Here is a 20,957-nt window from a genome sequence, read left to right as displayed (position 1 = left end):
CAATAATTTGGCCACGCAAAATAATTCACGAAGAGTTGAGGCTGATGCTACTAAATTTACTCCGTACTACTACTAACTATTGTGGCTCAGTTGGCCTAAAGTTTAAAATGGATGACCTCTTTCCATAAAAATGTAATTTTATCCACGCATGCTTGCATATTTATGATGTAATCCACCAGATAACATTGCTTGTAAAGTTTAGGTAGATAAATCCATTGATTTGTGGAAACACCGTTGGCTTACAATACTTCAGCGTACGCTTTCACAACTAATAAATTTAAGGAGTAATTTTCCCTACAGTTTGGATTATCTTTAAGAATAGCTTCAAACGACAGCTCTAGGGGGTAAATTTAATGACTCATCTACCTAGCTACATAATACGTTGTCATTATTTTATCCAACCCTCATATTTTGTTTTCATTGCTACTATTAGCTCGTTTCGCATGCGTAAATAAGCATTTTACACTTGGATACCGTAATTTCGTGTATCTGTTGTTAACAATATTTCAAATGTTTGTCTTGCTGTCATATAAAGGAAGTCACTAGTAACTAACAGTTAAGCAATGCTTAACTTTGATGTTGCATGATTGGTGTTGAACGACCCCCTGCTGCACATTATATTTACATCTACATCTACACAATACCTCGTAACCCAACGTAAGGGCGCGTGGCAAGTGGTGCTAGATCACCAGCTATGCATGCACAATTCAACATAATTATATCGGTGACTTGTAGAATACAGTTCAGTATTGTGCAGATGTAGATGTAAAGAATATCTCACTTTGTATGTGAATCTTTTGGTGCCACTCAACTAAGGCAGTAGCAAAGAACCAATGCTTATGATCGCCAATTACCTGAAGGATACCCAACAAGACTTATTTATTTATTTTTTATTTTCTTATTTATATGAGCTGCAAGCCACCGCTAGTGTGTGTGGCAGGGGGTGAATACACACCAGACTAATTTTTATCCGAACATGACCCTACTGCGGTCGAACAATATTGTTATGATCCCGTATCGTTCCTGGAAAAAATGACATCTTAAATCTATCTGTTTTACATTTTATCTCTCTAATTTTATTAACCTGACCTTTCCTACCAAAGTACAATGGGGATAATAATACATTTTCAACATCACTGAGACAAAGAGAACTCCTTCTAATTTATGGAAGAGCTTCAATCTTATATTTAACCTTCGCTCCGTGAGTGATTCCCAGCCTAGATGCTCTGTTATTTTGAATACGCTATTAAGTTTATCATGATAACGCTTTACAAATCTAGCTCCTCTACGTTACACGCGATCCAATCGGCAATTAATTCTACTTCGTGAGGATCCCATATACTTGTAGCATATTATGAATGAGGCCTAACCAGCGAAAGATAACATTTCTCTTTGACCTTTTCATCAAATTTACCTAGTACTCTTCTAATAAATCCTAATTTTTTGTTAGCTTGTCCACATATTCCCCGTGTGCGTTTTACCCAGGAGAGATTGTAAGTGAGGGTAACGCCTAGGTATTTAATTGAGTCTACACATTCCATTTCGGTGTTCCCAATGCAGTAGGCGTTCGGGTGGGAATCGCTCTTTTTCCAAAAATTTTTCACGACGCACTTTTTTAAGTTTAATTATAATTACCAAGTGTCTCACCAGCATGGTATAGCATTAAGGTCATCTGACAAAGCTGCTGTGTCCTCAGGATCACGGATATGCACGGTACATCACTGCATCGTGGGCTAATAATCGTAACTTACTAGTGACTACTGAGTCATTGTCGTTAACGTTAAGTAGGAATAAAAGAGGTCCGATGACACTTCCCTGGGGAACACCTGAGGCAACTTCTACTGCATTTGAGCTAACTCCATCTATTACTATTCTTTGAACCCGACCATTCAAAAAGTCTTTAATCCAATCCCGGATATTTATATCTATGCCATATGCTTCTAGCTTTGCGAGTAGGTTACGAAGAGGTACTTCATCGAAGGTTTCCTAAAAATCTAGAAAAATCGCGTGTGCCAACATTTCTGGCATAAAGCAATACCTCTTCTATGAATTGAAATTTTATTCCCTACCAATCTCTGACTTAGATAAAACATCCATTTACTGCTTCAAAGTGATAGATTAGTTGTGTAAATGTAATTTAATGCCAGCCTATCCACCGCGACCTGGTTGACAACACTTAGCTTCGCACACGTTGGAATAATACTCCGGTTTCCCCTGCTAGTTTTGCGGTCAAGTCTGATGCCCTGGGCTTTTTTTTATCTTCTGGATCTCTTTCATCAGCAACACCTTTGTCTTAAATTTATACACGTGTGTTCACCTCCGTTCAGCATGTCGCATTTGATCTAGCGTATCATCTAAAAATTCTCGGTGGTACTTTGTTACCGCGCAGAAAAGTCTGTTTCCAACATTATTTTAGATTTTCTTTCCGACTTTATCAGACAAGAACCTTGTCTGATGAAACCTTCAGTTTAGTCGTCGAAGGATGAAAAATTAAAAAAAGTAACCCTCGGCATTATCGAGCATTCTTCTTAATTTCGATATGTGAACGCTGTGAAACAGTAATCTGAAATCTCTCCTCGGCCCGTAAAAGTTTAACTCTATTACAACAAAAAATGACAATCTGGCTTATTTAGAGAAATTATTTGGCATGTGAGAAAGCATGTACGGTGATAAATTTAGTCACCATGCTTTCTCACGCTCGATTAAATCCTCAACGCCCGCTTGGAGGATTTATTTTGTTACCCACGCAGCTCGAATAATCATCTGAAATGCTGCTGTCTTTTGGGCTCGATTCGATCTTTCAATAACCTCCTCATAAAACAAATTAGTTTTCACTTTATTTCTTATATTTTTAATTACCTCCTAGGTTAAATTCCAAGAAACTGCGGGAGATACCGCGACAGTAACTTTTAACGGAGTCATCCAAAAAATGCGAATTAAAATACAACAATTTCAGAGCTTAAAAACCATTCAGATATTGTTGCATTGTAATGCACATTTAAGGGATGACTTCGCTGAAAGTTACTGTCACGGCATCTCCCGCAGTTTCGTGGGATTTGTCAAAGGTGAGACACCTCTAGTGTTAAAAGTCGGCTTTCACCTCGTGGACTGTGGCGCATCGCGCACGACTACGAATGCCTGTGACATTGTATTTACAGTATTTCGTCACAAATTCTAGTTCCTTCAAAGCCCCCAACATTTAAAATTAAAGGTCCTCTAACTTCTCAAAACTTTACGGGGAATACTCAGGCCAAAAACTAATTAATTCGCTTGAATTATGGAAATTCGATCTAAGCATTTATTTGCACAACTCGATAACTATTTTTGCACTATAAAATCAGTATTTAAATGCAAATCGTATTATAGTATAAATAACCAAGCATTTGGTGAAAGTACAGATGATGGGTAAAAGTGCAAAAATCTAAATCTACGTGGTGCCCCAGCAAGTCTCTGCTATAGTGTCTGGCATGGAGTGATTCAACACACAAAAGGTATACAGCTTCAAAAATGTGAGTTTTTCTCAGTTTTTTGTCACGATATGTATGTAAAGTAATGCAAATAATTGAATTAGTCATTGCTAAAGTTATACTCACTCCGATATCTTAGTGTGGCATACGTTTATACGCATAATAAATGAGCTGATAGTGACAAGATGGATAACAAACTAAAGGTGGATGAAATAATGTCAACAGCTACTTGGATTGAAAAAATAAAAATAATTTCTTTCCCCTAGTGTGGTCGCTTACGGTAAAAGTGGAATCTTTACCGACATTCAAATTACTTCTAAACGATTATGCTCCTTTCCCGTAAATTAATACCGGATTTTATAATTACTCTATTATTTCTAATAAAGCTCTTCAAGGACCTGAAATAAGGCAGACATTTTGCAGCAAAATACCCCGAACGGAGGTCTTTTCCGGAACACCTTTCCCAGTTAAACCGTAAACTTTCATCAGGGAATGCACGACCTTTAACATACACATTCATGCATACACCAGCATGTGAATGGGTCATCTTAAAATGCCAAGGAAGTTGATAGTATTTATTTTCTAAATCTCTGATTTTTATTAAGTTACGATGGTAACTTGTCTTCAATTAAGCCACCATCAACGGAGTAGGAGTTATTCAAAATAACTGTGTTATTTCCAGCTATTTGAAACATGAAGACATCGCCATAAATTCTAAACTGATTGGCATCCGTTGAAAACGATGGCTAAAAAAAAATTCTTCCCTCAGTGGAAATAAATCAAAAAAATATTTTTTTTAATTAGCCCAGGACAAACAAACTTCCACACTTCTACAATACATATTATCAAATAGTGATTGTATAATAATTGGATTAATGCCGAGTCACGTACTTGGGGTTTAAAAAATTTAAGTGTAGAGCGTTTCATGCTCGCTCGATTAATCGTAATTAATTGCCAGACACATTCGAGAATACGTGTAGTTGTGTTGGACAGAGACGCTTATGGTTGACTGACATGCCAAAGGTCTTCCTCCAAAGAAGAAGAATTTCATACTATTTTTTTACGATCGAGCCCGCCGGGTAAAGAAGCCTGGCTTTGATGTGTCAAGCTTATGAATACACATTGAAAGGAACTCAAGTCGTGTGATAAAAATATGAGACGGTACTTAAAATCGACACACTGGAAAATATCGGAGTCCCGCTTTTACTGTTTAATTTAGAGAGAATTTTATGTGCTCATAGGATCAATGTGCATGTTTTATAGCTGAAAAGATACGTAAAATCTTTTTACGAAAGATTTTTATGTACCCATCAATTTTTTTATAACACCCTTGCCCTCCGATGCACTATGCATGAGTGGGCAGAGTCGTGACAATTAACAACACACTGTATCGCTGAATAAGAGGGCTGAAATTTCAATCTGTATGCACGTTTATTCTTGATGCGCAAAAGAGTTGGCATCATTCAAGATGTTATGAACAGGGAAACAATCCCTGTTTATGGCCGCGTATTGATGCTTTTATCGTACTGATACTTGAAATTTTAATGAAAAGGTCGATTTTACTTGAATTACGTTGAATACGAAGCAAAGTCGATAAAATTTAATCAAACAAAACTACTTCAAATAAATAATTAGTCCAGGCACTTCATTCAATTAATATCCTTCTTAATATCATCAGCCACCTTCGCTTGCTCTTTCCGATGTTTTTTCTTCTGACTAGGTTTGACTAGTTAATACCCTATCAAGATTCTCAAAATATGCTTGTCATTTCCCCTGACTTTTTAACCGGGAATCCAATGCTCGAGAATTTTCGTTTGACTTCTCGAACCGTTCAGGGGGGGTTTTATTCAGAACTTACACGCAGTCGATTCGATTTAATCGATTTGACAGCGCACCGATCGGTCTGATAACCTAGTCTACATCTCTGTATACCTATTCACTAATCCGCACTCTGTCTCCAGGACGGGTGGCAGGGGGGGGGGGTTAGGTCACCAGTCATCGTACTTGCACTGCACTGTTTCCACTTGTACACGGCACCCCGCGATCAGCCGAAAGGGTTAAAGGAAAGGGGTGAAAAAACCCACCCGTTCATACAATATCCCTTACACTCATGACTATAGTTATAGTGTTAATAACCACTCCGAAAAGAAAAAACTAGGCTAGAAAAAGATTAGACAAAGAAAACAAATCTTCATCTACTTAATACCCCGCAAGCCGACGTAAGGGCGTGTGGCGGGGGATGTTAGGGCACCACCCGTGATTAAGAAAAAAACGCATGCAAAAGCCATAAAATTAATACAATCCACAAACAAAATATGGTATACATTGATGCAAAAACCCTTACACCCCACACACATGTTATCATACAAACCACCAACTGACACACACATGCACCTACAAATATACCTGATGTCTTTGCAATGTATACTTTTGTTCCGACTTGTAAATGAAACGTTTCTAATATTTCTAAAGTGACTTCGGTTTCTTACTATTATGATTCCTGATTGTTCGGGGAAAGAATGGGTATTTGTATTTATCTATCAGTACTGGAATCTATCTCTCTTATTTTATCTCTGTATTCTGATCTACCTAAGTAGAATGGGGCAATAATAATTCCTTTAGTGTCATTATTAAACTCGTTTGTTCTGAACCTTTCTAAAAGTCTAAGTCTCGCTTGTTCTCTTCGTATTTCAAGTGGCTCCCAGCCTAAATCACTTAAGAGACCTGTTACACTTGTGTTCTTATCATAACAATTTTTAACGAATCTGGCGGATTTTCTCTGGACTTCATCTAATTTTTTTGCCAAATTTTATCCCAAGGATCCCGAATACTTGCAAAGAAAAGGGCAGGCTCACATACAACGAGTCACTAAAATCATCAGGTAGCATTCCACTCATACAAGACGTTCAATTCACAAGTGAGTTAGATCTACAAATTTACTTACACGATACCTTACCACTCAGTCCAAGGGTGAGTGACGGAGGGGCGTTAGGACGCCAGCCATTGCGGGAGTTGGTGGGGAATGTAACTTCCATGTTCTTAACTATATATATGTATAAAGAGCGATGCAATTGCGTCATTTTCACCAATTAAAGTCGTGGTTGAAGTACTAAAATATGACTTAAAGCCGAAGATCTAAACAATAGCATTTATTTTATGCGGAGTAATCTAAGCTTGCGTGTTAAAATTAAGAAATATACAAACTGGACTCGGATGTTTCCCTCAAGGTATACTTGATGAAAACAGCATGGATATTATCATTTGAGAATCTCTTTTAGAATTTTTCACGAGACTTGTGAATTTTTTTTTTATAAGATATGTTCACATGGACCTTAAAAACATGTTTGTTTACATTGAATGCAATTTTTAATTCATATAAACTTCACTGTGTTGCTTTATACATGGTGTGGGGTGTGATTGTCCATTATATTCTGCAGTTATCCATTTTAATTACGGGTATGCACTACATTGGAAGCTTATTCTGTTGCCAGGATCAAGATTGCGTTTGTCTTGAACAACTTTATTCATAAAAGTGATAAGATAGAGTTATATTGCTATTTTTTACCAACTAAACAAATACCAGAGAAACGGTGGTGGATGCCGCAACATTATTTTTTAACGGAGTCATCCGCTAATATGCATTTCAATGCAACAATTTCAGAGTGTAAAAATAATTCGGAGTGTAAAACATCAGAGTTTAAAAATCATCACCTTTGAAGCCCTCAAAATTTCAGAGTTGAAGAGGACACCTCGATAGCTTAACTGGCTAAAGCACTCGGCCGCACATGGAGGGATTCGGGTTCGTATACTGGTCAAGGCGAATGATTTTTACACTCAGAAATTGTTGCGTTGAAATAAAACTTAGCTTAAACTCAAGCGCATTAGGAACTAACGAGTACTGTTTAATTATATTAAATATTCTCTTGGTTCACTTGACTGGGGAAATTAATAAATATAATCGACACATAACGAAAGCATACGTTGATAATGTATTATATGGGAACGAATGTAAGCATACATACCGTTGACCTACTTTATTGAGATAAAGGCCAGCAGACATGCGATTTTAATTCAGAATATAACAACAGCTCATCTTGCGCAATGCTTAAATTATTTCAATTAATTGACTAAATCATATTGGCATTAGACTTTTGGACCCTTGAAATTAATAACAATGGGATATTTGGTGGGAAAATTACTGGTAGGCGTAGGCTTATTATCAAAACGAACAACTATGTATGTACATAACTCTAACCATAGTCACTAGTTACATAGTATGGTAGAAATTATGTTTATATTACATAGTACCCTGCAAGCCACCGCTAGGGTGTATGGCAGGGGGTGATTACACACCAGACTACCCTTGACCCAAAACATCTTTCCCTGCTAACGCGGCCCGACAAACGTTATTTCATTCTAATCCCTTATCGTTCACGGGAAAAATGAAAGCTTAAATCTATCTGATCCACCCTTAACTCTTTCAATTATTGACATGATCTCTTAGTGTATAGCATCGTAGTACGATGATTTACGCTGGCTTATAACCTAGCTTCTCTCATCATTTTGATAGCTACTCAAAAATTTACAAATCTAGCTCCTCTACGCTGCACGCGATCTCATTAGGCAATCGATTAAACTTCAAGGGGATCCCAGATAGATATAGGCCTTTACTTTGGCAAAATTGAGACCAAATGTTCCCTTCTTCCATTTAACACATTATGAATCAAGCATATAATTGCATAATAATCCAAATGAGGCCTAACTACTGACGGATATCATTTCTATTTAACCGTTTCGTCATATTTCCTCAATACTAATCTAATAAATCTTAATATTTGGTTAGTATGCCCGCATATACCCCATATATGTTTCACCCAGGAGAGGTCATGAGTGAGAATTAATTTCTAGTTCGGTGTTTCCGGTGCAGTAGGCGTTCCGGAGGGAATTTTTCTTATTCCAATAATTCATCACTACTTACTTTTTAAAGTTTAATTTCACTTTCTAAGTGTCGCACTGACGTATAACACATAATTCAGTTAATCTCTTTAAGTTACTTTATCGTCAGGATTATGAATGTCCCTGAAAAACGCTCCATCGCCGGCAAATAAATGTATCTTATGCTTGATCACGGAGTTGATGTCATTAACGCAGAGAAGGAATAAAAGGGATTCGATAACATTTCCCTGGGAATAAATGAATGGATTTCTACTGCATTAGAGCTATCACCGTCTATGACTAACCCTTGTTTCAAAGAGTCTTTTTAATCCTTATCAGATTTTCTAATTAAATAGGATATTTAATTGATTTTATTTGATAGAGGAAATTAGTCTAAGAAATCGACTCATAATAAAATGTCTTTTAAAGCCATATGTAACAAGTTTTCTGCCTGGGATTTTCGTGTCATTTTTCCTGTTAAACTTTACCAAATCTGTGGTGAGTGGCATCTCAAATCTTGGCGTAGAGATAAGTAGGAATACATATCGTTCCACATTGGAAAACAACTTGATCAACTTGCTATATGACTAACCAAGTCATTGAATGAGTTGATTCGATCCGAATATTAACATTTATGCTTTGTCCTCCCTCTATCCCTTTGCCATAATTTCGCTAACAATATTTAAGTTAGCCATATTTCAAAAGTTTACTCTATTGGTTTATAAAATTAGCATGATAAATCATCAATTTCACTCAAATGATACATAATCAATGCTATTTGTAAAAGTGTACATATTTGTATGAAAACACTCTAAAAAGCTAGAGGGAATATTTGGAGCAGATTCGACGATAAAACCAGTGAGAATTGGTGATTTAAATTTTTTGAGTGGAAAAATTTACGCTCTGTAAAAGCAATATATTTCATTTTTCTTGTTACCCTCTTGTTATGTCGTTTTCAAATTTTTTTTAACCTTAAAAATTCTTGTGAGACAGAGGCCAAGAGAATAATAGCCTTGGCGAAACAAGCATTTCAAAACAGGTTGAAATTTTTAGTTAGACATCATATAAGCATAGAATTTAGAAAATATTTAATCAAAATTTTTGTTTGAAGTGTATTATAATGTGGTGGTGAGATATGGATCGCCAGGAAAGAGGACAGAAGCTGTAAGAAAGCCGTCAAAGATAGAAAAACGGGGGAAACAGACGAAAACAAGCTTGGTAGAAAGATCAACTAATGAATAAATGTCAGCAGAAGTGAAAGGAAATAGATCGCTGTCAAGAACAATAGAACAAAGAAGGGAAAAATTGATTTGATGTGTAGGCATAAACAATCTAAATAATATGCAAGGTTTGTGTAAAAGTATCGATAACAATTTTTTCCTGGCGTGTGCGTGAAGTGCTGAATTCAGACCGTCGGTTAAGTGTGCGCATGACCGCAGATCGTATTGGCATTGATAAGTGACAGTGCACTCCATTAGCATTGAACATTTTGCGATACGAAAGATCTGCGCTAAACTCGTCCCCAAGGTCTCAACGGACGACCAAGAGCAGAGTCGAGTGTCTGCTTGCGAAGACCTTCTGCAACGGCGTCGCGACGATTCCCAAACCCCCTTACAATCCCGACATGGCACTAGGAGCCTATTTCTTATTCCCAATAAGGGAAATTTTCCCTCAAAGGACACCACCATAGGACCTTAAGTGACGTCAAATAAGCTTGCACGCGTCCCCATAAGGACCTTCCGGAATTCGCCTACCAGGGAGCCTTCGAGTCGCGGAAAAGCCACTGGCAAAAGTGTAACGCTCAAGGGATATACTTTGAAGAATTATGAGGCATTGTAGTAATATCTGATTTTAATCTAGGTTTCCAAAACTTTTCCCGATACTTTTTATACAAAACCATGAATTTGAAGGAAAAACCAACGCGCTATCCGTCGGGATAAAATGTTCCCTACGAATAATAATCTTAGAGCAAACTAAGGTAATTATAGAGTGAAACATGAGGTGCAAAAATGCGAGTTCATAATTACCATGGGCCCTCCCCGGACTACAACCTTGACGTGGTGGAAGGGCTTGTGCGTTCCGATGACCCCTAGAGCTGTGCTGGCGGGAGTAATATTAATTGCTCCTGGTAGGGTCACCCATGCCAGATAGGTCGAAGGTTAGGAGCCAGACGAAAGGTAGTCCACACAGCGTCTGTTCCTCAGTGAGGCGGCTGCAATGGCGTCTGATCCCAGTGGGGCGGCGAATAAGTGATGGTGTCACGTTAAAAACACTGTTGAGAAAGGCAACGGGAAACCACCTCAATTATCATTCCCATGATGGACTATACAGAGATTTTGAGTCCTGGCAACTACGGGGCTCGGCCCAATCGGCCGTGTGTAGTGCCCGGCAGCGGGGGAGGCAAGGCTTCCGCGGTCGTCATTCCACGAAACCCTTGCAAGGGAACACCAGCAGCAGCAGGACAGAAGACGCAGGAGAAGAAGACCAAATTAGTTAGAATAGGAACGTGGAATGTTAGGACAATGATGAGGACAGGGAAATTGGAGAATGTTAAGCGAGAGATGGAAAGGGGAAATATAGAAATTTTAGGTCTATGCGAGGTGAGATGGAAAGATAGCGGGGATTACTGGAGTGATAAGTATAGAATAATATACAGCGGTGGGGACGTGAGCCAACGAGGGGTTGCCATAGGATTAAATGAGGAGGTAGGAAGAAGCGTAGTCAACATAGAGCAGGTAACGGATAGAATACTACTAGTAGAGATAAAAGGAGAACCGACGAACTTGGTTATTATTCAGGTATACATGCCACCGAGCAACCATAAGGAAGAAGAGGTCGATAGGATATACGATCAGTTAGAGGACATAATCGCGTGTGTTCCCGCAGGGAAACATTTGATAGTGATGGGGGATTGGAATGCGACGGTAGGCGAAGGAAGAGATGGTGACGAGGTCGGAGACTACGGTTTAGGCACGAGGAATGACCGCGGGGAGAAAGCTGTTGAGTTCTGCAGGAGACAGGGGCTAGTCATCACCAACACTTGGTTTAGACACCACAAAAGACGCAGGTATACATGGAAAATGCCAGGTGTATCAGAAAGGTATCAGCTAGATTATATCCTGGTTAGACACAGGTTAAGGAACAGTGTGATAAATTCCCACAGCTTCCCGGGAGCGGATGCGGACTCTGACCACAATTTAGTTGTCATGAAATATAGCGTCCGTTTCAAAAAGATAAGGCAGGGGGGGAGAGTTAGAAAGTGGAATGTAGAAGCATTAAATGGTTTGAAAAGGAAGGAATACAAACAGGCGGTGGAGGAAATCATGGAGAATGGTAAATAGCTAAGTACTATCGGAGAAAAATGGGAAAGCATCAAGAAAGGGTTGTCTAAAGCCGCAAAAGACACTATTGGAACCGTTAACGCTAAAAGACTAGGAAACCATGGATCACGGATGAGATGATTACAAAGATGGATGAGCGGCGAAAATGGAAGAATATAAATACAGAATTAGGCAAAATGAAGTACAAAGAATTGAACAATAAATTGAGGCGGGCAACAAATAAAGCAAAAGAAGCATGGTGGAAGACGCAGTGCGAGGATATGGAAAATCTGCAGAGGAAGGGTGAAATCGGTGCGCTGTACAGCAAAGTTAAATCGTTATCGGGAAGTAAGAAAGGGAGATCTATGCTAACAGTTAGAGATAAGGCGGGTAAGGTAATAGTTGACGCAGGAAAGATCCAAGAGAAATGGAAGGAATATATAGAAGAACTGTATGGTAAAGAGCTTAGACCAACAAAGTTAGACATTGAAAAGGAACATGACGCAGAGAAAGATATCTTAGGTCCAGGCATACTAGACAATGAGATAGAAAGGGCATTAAGGGAGATGAAACTAAATAAGGCCGTGGGGGTGGATAACATTCCCGTGGAACTTTTAAAATGCTTAGGAAAATGTGGGAGGAAGAGGCTATATGGGCTGATTCGTAGTATTTATGAGGAAGGAATCTGGCCGGAAGACTTTGTGAGATCAGTTTTAGTTCCTATTCCGAAAACGGTAAAGGCTACGTCATGTGAGGACTACAGGACAATTAGTTTGATATCCCACGCAGCTAAAGTTGTTCTCAGGATCATAAACAAAAGGATAGATAGAAGGGCAAATGATTACTTAGGGGATGATCAGTTTGGGTTTAGGAAGGGGAGAGGTACGCGTGATGCCATTGCAGTAATGAGATTATTAATCGAGAGGAATATATAACACAACCAGGAGGTATTTGCCTGTTTCGTAGATTTCGAAAAAGCGTTTGATAGAGTGAATTGGGAAAAACTAATGAGTATATTGCAGAAAATAGGAATAGATTGGAGGGAAAGAAGGCTAATCCGCAACCTGTACATGTCTCAGACTGCTCAGGTACGAGTAGGGAACGGGGAGTCCGGTTGGGCAGTGTTAGGAAGAGGCGTAAGGCAGGGTTGCCCATTATCACCGTTGCTGTTCAACCTGTATGCAGAGGAAATGATCAAAGATGCATGGGAAGAACTGGAGGTAGGAATGAAAGTGGGCGGGGAATTCGTAAAATCAGTTATGTTTGCTGATGACCAAGCTTTAGTTTGCCAGTCAGCCAAGGGGTTGCAAGCAGTGCTGGGTGAATAGAAAATTCATAGCGACATATATTGGATGAGAATCAATATTAATAAAACAAAGGTTATGCGATTTTCTAGAAAGAAAAAGGCTAAGCTTAACATTAGAATAGGAGGGCAAAAACTAGAGCAGGTAGAACAGATTACATATCTCGGTAGTGTTTTGGACCAACACGGTCTAAGTAGTAGGGACGTAAGGAGAAGAATTGCGCTAGGCAAAGAGGCTTTCACAAGGAGGAGGGAGTCGATGACAAGGACGTTGAGTAAGGATGTTAAGAAAAGACTCGTAAAAACTTTGATATGGAGCGTAGCTATGTACGGCGCGGAAATGTGGTCAATGAAGCAGGAGGATAGAAGTAGACTGGAGGCTTTTGAAATGTGGGTATGGAGAAGAATGGAGAAGGTGAAATGGACAGAGAAGAAAACAAACAAGGAAGTACTTGGTATGGTGGGCGAAGAGAGAGGTTTGTTGGGAGCAATCCTATGGAGGCAGGAAAAGTGGCTGAAGGGGGTATTGACCAGCAGTGGGATGTTGAAGACTGTAATTGAAGGGAGAATGTTAGGCAAACGAGGAAAGGGAAGGAACCGGGTATGGATGTTGGACGGGATGAAGGGAGGAAGAAAGTACTCAGAAATGAAGAGGGATCTGATGTAAAGTAGGATGTTGTGTTTTGATAGGGGTCACAAATTATTTAATTAGTAATTATGTCCATCCAAAAACCTACCTTAACCGGTAGATTACCTAATAATAATAATTACCATGGGAGTTTCACGAACAAAAAATATTGGAGACGCTGAATATTTCAGCAAAACTGTCGTGTTATATTTTTGTCAATAGGAGATGAATGTTTTTGTTCACGCGTGATTCCGCTAGTGCAGAGATTCTTCCGCGGAGATAACTGTATGTTAATGAATGGCTTTTACTAAAATTTCTATCAAGGGAAAAAGGAAAACAGAGATATCTTGTTGAAGTAAGGAATGCAAAAATAATCCATTTTTACCACTAATAGCCAAAGAATTCTCCCATATAAACCTCATAATTGTTTAAAACTCACAAATAAAGCAGTCGTCCAAAAAATCTTATCTATTATCCTCCAAAAACATTAACACTGAGATTGAAAACCTTCTGTGTGCTTTCAGCTCGGAATCCAGGGAATTTCCTGTAAAATAGAACCAGTAAATCATTTACACTCTTGAGAGGGATAAATAAATCATTGTAATCATTCATTTTTCAACTGAGAAACAGCATACGTATAAAAATATAATGTTTTTATAATTAACTAAAAGTCTAAGGTAAAAGATAAAATGTCGTCGTTTTGAGCGAATACATATATATATATATATATATATATATATATATATATAAATGTGTGAGTGTATATATATAGGTGATAGTAGATTATAGGTGATGTGTGAGTGTATATATATATATGTGTATATATATACATACATACATACATATATGTATGTGTATATATATGTATATGTATATATATATATATATATATATATATATATATATATATATATATACAGAGACCATACACTATACACCTGTATACATGTTGATACATTTTAGCATTTCATGTTGACGTCATAGAAGTTGAAGTACAGCACAATTCCACATCAAAATTTTAAAGTGAAATCACTGTTTGTTTCCCGTTCAATCTCTAATGAATTCCGCGTTGACAAACAGAAAATAGTTTCCTTTTTTCCACGCTAGCGCCTTATTCTTTATTTTTTACGTAATATGTTTTCTATTAATGACGCTCGTATGAATTCTATCCGTGCGCGTTTTTGTGGAAAAGGACGACTTCCATTTAACGAACGTTTCGTGACGCTTGCTCCCTTTTCCTAGCATATTTAAACAATCCTAGCGAATGTTCTCCGAACTTTTTCCTATTTCCGGAGTAACATTTTTCTCCAATAGATCTATAAAATCTCCCCCCGTATATTCAAAAATGTGGCCTGACTAACGCGGAGTAACGTCTTTCTCTTACCTTTACGTTACACTTTCCTACATCTCGTATGTTGAAACATAGTAATACTTTGACGCTGATCCGTATATTATTCTGATGTGTGTACCCCATGAAAAGTTTGATGTAAGCGTAACACACAAGTACTTTGCCTGTACTGACTAGTATCATTTGATCGCATCTATTTCATTTGTCTTGCTTCTCTTTTAATTCATTCCAAAATTTCATAATGGGCATTTTTTTTGTCTCAAAACTGTGAAGTTCAGTGGTAGCTTCAAATGTGAATGGATCTCCAGCTAAGTGAAACTGCTTAATTTTATTTCAAATTATTCACCCATTGATATTGATGAAGATCAATTAGATAGCTCGCGAAACAATCAGAAGTACTATGAAAAGCGGAAGTACCATGAGAACACTTGAAAGAGAAAGGGCTGAAGCCTTGAGTGCATATAGATACACAATGACCTGAGGAAGAGTATTTTAGAGGAAAGAAAACTGTAAGAAGGAAAGATGAAGGACATGTAATAACTATCGAGAGAGGTCAAATGGAAGGAAATGTGGACGTGAATGGGTAAAGTAATATTCATTGCCATCAGCATTTCTTGATATCTGAAAACTATGTTTAAAAGAATTTCAATGTTATCTAGCAGTACTGTGTGTGCAGTATTGTTACAAAATAAGCAATGATAGCAGTAGAATTTATTACTATTTTACTGAATTAACTTTGGTTCATGATAACAGTAATTGTTCAACCTCCCAATACCAAAACATTCTGTAATACAAGGGTTTACCAGAAAGTGACTTACGTTTCGACCTAGCGTGGCGATGTGTGGGTCTAGAGTCACCATTTTGGTGCCTCAACGTTTCTATACTCAGTACGCATCCTGCTTTGGTAATGTGCCGACTGTGGTCCTTCTACTTCGCTCAATGCGAACTGTAAAAATGTGCGCTGCAATAGAAAATCCCGCGAGTTTTGGAGTGCGATCTGTGATTAGGTTTTTACTGACAAAAAACCACAAACCAAAATAAATTTATAGACTTTGTGAAGTGTACGAAGACGGAATAATGAGTGAAGGTGTAGTAAGACAGTGGTACAAACAGTTTAAAAATGGCCGCGCCAATGTTCACGAAGAGGACCGCAGTGGTAGCTTTGTGACGGATGAATTGACGGTGAAAATCAACGAAAACATTTGTAAAAATCGCTGATTAACGATTACGAATCCATCGATTATTTTTTCTCAAATTTTACGAAGTCTAATGCATGAAATATTAGCCGGGAAGCTTTTCTATCAAAAGTTTTGTCCCAGATAGGTGCCGAAAATCTTGAAGGAAGACCACAAAAACAGCGTCTTGCTATCTTCCTGACTTTCGTCAAAGCCTATGATAAAGATAGTAACACACTCTTAGATCGTGTTTTAACTGTGGATGAGACATTAGTACCTGTTTCCCTGCGATAAAGACGTGGCTTGCAACAGTGCTGCAGAATTGCATGCTGGTGTAAACAAGTGGTTAAAATGTAAGGCGTAGATATCTTCGGAGCCTGGATTGAAGAGCTTGTATATATTTATGATAAATGCCTAAAATTGAATGGCAATTATGTAGAAAAATAGTTTTAAAATGTGCTTTTCAAGTGTGCTTAGTAAAATACTGTCTTATCCCTTGGTGCATATATTATTTTTATGAGTAAGTTACTTCCTGGACGGCCCTCTTATTTATAAAAAAAATTTCCTTGAGCATAAAACTTTCAGGTTTACCTTCCCATCAAAGCTATTAATGACGTAGTTAGCGTCGCTAATACCACTCGTAAGGGCTTCTTCTGTGAAAATACTATTCTTTCCCCTACCCCTCGTCTCAAACATTCTTTCTTCTTTTAGAGCCATCAGCATCCCATTCACCTCTCGATATTTCCTTCGCCCACTTTTTCTACCTTCTTCGCACTTCATCTATCAACTTTTACTTTTCTCCCTCTCTATTTAAAACTTCGTCTCATTAGGTCGAGCTACCTTTTCTACGTTTGCAATTAAACTCATCCCCCATAGTTCACACACATCGCTTCCCGCATTCACATCCTTCTTCCGGATGGGGAGTAATCATGATTCAACGATGTCTTCAGGCCAATATTCCTTCCTCATCATTGCCATGCGGTCTCTAGTTAAAAAAAAAAAAACTCCTCTACATTTGTCCCTGAACTCTTTAATTATTCCGCGAGGACACTGTCTACGTATATCAGCAGCCTTGTTTGACTTCTTTCCCGTTACGTACACTTGTTCTGTCTCGCTATTTAGTATTCCTGACCCCAGGCTGTCTTATGGATGACTTATTGGGTCTTAACTACCGATTATATTGTCATTGCTTTAGGGAATCACCATTATACTCAATAATTTATAACTTCGAGTGTCTCAGCAGATAATTCTAAAGACACATTGACAACAGCGACGTTAAAAAAAACGTGCATAATCGGGACTTTAAATTCATTTCCTGAGGGTTGATTCTGTTTAAAGTGTTGTGATAATTGACGCTTAAGATACATCTACGTCTAACCTTGCAAGCCGCCGCGAAGGTGCGCTGCACGAGCAGTTTCATTGATGGAAATATGTCCATCAACTCTACCATATGTTTGCGCTCAAAGAGAAGAGAATCGCTGGGCGAATTCATCAATATTTCAAGTCCGTATTATCGCTTTCATAAAATTGCTTCGGTATAATATGTTACTCGGCAGACCGTTTTTATGCAACCTATTGATTTTCTTATTCTCCCCGTTCCGAGTATGCCGTGGATGAATTATTAAAGCATAGCATTTCACAAGATGTCCTATGTCTGAATCTAGGTTTCGGTATTTGCGAAGAAACTGTACCGAGTACCGAGGTAATGGATGGAATTGTTCCTATTAATGCGTGCCAAAGAATTTTGAATAATACCTGTAGGTCTGTCAGTCATATCGATCGGTGATTTGATATTGTTTGTTTCGCTTCTATTCGTGGAAGTTACGTGGGCACTCATTCAATCTTGCGGCACTTAATCTTCCGATAAAGGCTTTTCAAAAGTACGGTTTCTAGAAATTGTGAAATTTCTGGTGCCTTATTGAAGTATTTCAAGCATTCCTCAGAGACCAGGCTACTCGAGGAGCTGGCAAACTCAATATCGTAATTCAATTTCACTTAATCATTCTTTGTTGGTTCGTAAGTGTTTACGTGAATAAGTCCCATCCGTTATGTAATTACTCATTGATCACTTTCCGTCTCGGTGCGAGCAAAGCACCGGTAAAATTCATTCATCCTTCCAAGGTTCCATTCACACAAAGGAAGAATGAAAACTCAGGTGAGAAATAAGTGGGTGGACGAATTTTTAAGGTTGAATTAATGGGTGTGGAATTCGGTACGGTCTCTTCATTTTATGCGATGGAACAGCGACATGATAAGCACATACGTGCCTTCACGTTCACCAGTTGATAGGAAAACAGCATACTCGGACTTCCGTAGATTATTATGCAAGGCGACCGGAAGCTGAGGTCAATCGCGCGATTAGTGATAGGTGGGTGAAATGGTAGAGTTAGGGTGTTCAGGGAATGGAGGAAGGGTGGAGAGAAACCCTTCTCCGAAATTATCATACTCTTAACGAAATATGCAAAGACGTGCACAGTTTAAATTCCCATCCGACGGACGGTGTAATTCACTAGAATTGCTCCCTACACAGCACCTTAATATTTCCTTAACCTCTCACACACATTTTAAAGAAATTATTCCGTTATCTTTGTTTCCTATAATTTATTTCATATTCCACCGTGGTATCTCGGTATTGTTTTGGACCATCATGGTCAAAGTAGTCGGGACGTAGGGATAAGAATTGCACTAGGCAAGGAGGCTTTCACAAGGAGAAGGGAGTTAATTACAGGAACGTTGCGTAAGTTTGTTAAGGAAAAGCTTGTCAAAATTTTTATATGAAGCGTAGTTCTGGCGCGGAAACGTGGTCATTGAAGCAGGAGGATACATGTAGATTGGAGGCTTTTGAAATGTGGGTGTGGAGAAGGATGTAGAAGGTGAAGTGGATAGGAAGGAAAACAAAGGGAGAAGTGCTGGGTATGATGGGCGAAGAGAGGGGATTGCTGGAAGAAATCATAAGGAGGCAGGAGAAATGAATGAAAAGCACATTGATCGGCAGTTGGATATTGAAGACTGTGATTTATTTTTATTTATTTTATTTATTCATATATACCCTGCGAGCCACCGCCAGGGTGTGTGACAGGGGGTGAATACAAACCTGAGTAATTTTACCCGAACATCCCTAACGCCGTCGAACAATGTTATTATGATCCCTTATTGTTCGTGGAAAAAATGACACCTTAAATCTATCTTTTCTACACTTAATCTCTCAAATTATATTATTCGTATGATCTCTTCTACCGTAGTACGATAGGGATAATAATACGTGAAGTGATAGAGGGGAGGATGCTAGGCAAACGAGAAAATGGCAGGAATAGGATAGGGATGTTGGATGAGATGAAGGGAGGTAGGAAGTACACAGAGATGAATAGGGATTTTTAGAGTAGGATGTTGGGTTGTCTTTAGTTAGGGGAAACAAAATATTTATTTGCTAGTTGTGTCCATATTGAAACCTACCTTAACCGGTAGATTACTTAATAATAAATTCCATCATAAGTTAGAAATAGTAGAAAAACGCCCTTTTATTTCGCTTTCAGGGTAGATTTGACACCAGGCCGTCCACGGTCGCGTCGTACTCTCATAAATTATTTTCATTGAACTGAAATCAAACTCGTCATCAAACCAGAATCACGACTATTAGGAAATCGCCATTCACTTGGCATGGGGATCGATTGACAGCGTGAAACGAGCTGGATTTTCAGTCGTTCGACTCGCCAACTCCGATAGCATCTGCTGAACAAAACGGCGTCGCCCTCGTCGTTATATAAATACGGTCGATTAATTGAATGACCGAGATAAAATCAGTTACGTAACCAAAATAAACGCTGGAAGATAATGAGCATATGAGTTTCCCTGAATTTAAATTCCTGTTTGCTCTGCATGCAACTGTTCCCGTCCATGATATACTATATAGGGTTTCGGATGCCGTCAGAGGTCAGTGACTTCGTTGGTCACGCGAAGGAACACCGCGCTCTTCTCGTAAGGACATCTACGTAAGTTACCCTCTAGTGTCTGTGGCTGTGAGCACTGAGATATGAAGATGGAAACAGAGAGCTGTAAAGGTGAAATATATTAGTTGGAGATGATTGTATTCTTGTTTTGTTGAGATTTTGTTTCGGGCAAGGGAAATCCATTTCTCTGCGCAGTTTATCTTTTCAGTTTTGGACGAACATCTAACGTGCTGAAGAAGTGTGGGGCCTTGGGCCACGTCGCAAGTAAATTGGCAACTTTGTTACCTTTTAAAATCGTAGTAGAAACTCGATCATCTGAATATCGATTTCCCGAGTCTCCATATTAGTATCGGTATTTTTACCTTCGTTCCCTGAATAACCTATGAATAAGTTGGCTGATAAGGGGATAAAACTATTTCACTAAAACTAATTTATCGGTTATCTCTACCGTGCGTTGGCAGGGATTGCTAGGTCGCCGGGCCATTAGAACAATTAAGTATTGGTGTGTCGTATACTCGTATGTTTCCTACTGCTGCGGTCTCGAATCGTCTTAGGAAAATGTGAGACCAATAGCGATTTGTTCCGCGGTCAATTTCCCTCTGACTTACTCTCAATGTGCTCTCACCTACCAATGTAATGCGGCGATGGAATTAAGCAAACTTAAACTCATAGAGATTCAAAGACTAATTTTTAGTCGGTGCGTTCACTTGCTGGCTTCATCCACTCAAGTGGTCATTTGGGGAGACAACGGACACCTGTGGTTCATTTGTGCCATTAGGGCCGGGCTGGGAGTCTTTTGGTAGAGATAGGATATTCAGGGAATTGGGGAGAAGG

The sequence above is a fragment of the Hetaerina americana genome, unplaced genomic scaffold (genome assembly GCF_022747635.1).
Source record: "Hetaerina americana unplaced genomic scaffold, ioHetAmer1.1.p SCAF_3, whole genome shotgun sequence".
NCBI classification, from domain to species: domain Eukaryota; kingdom Metazoa; phylum Arthropoda; class Insecta; order Odonata; family Calopterygidae; genus Hetaerina; species Hetaerina americana.
The sequence above is the reverse complement of the archived record's forward strand: the minus strand, read 5'-3'. Positions refer to the sequence as shown.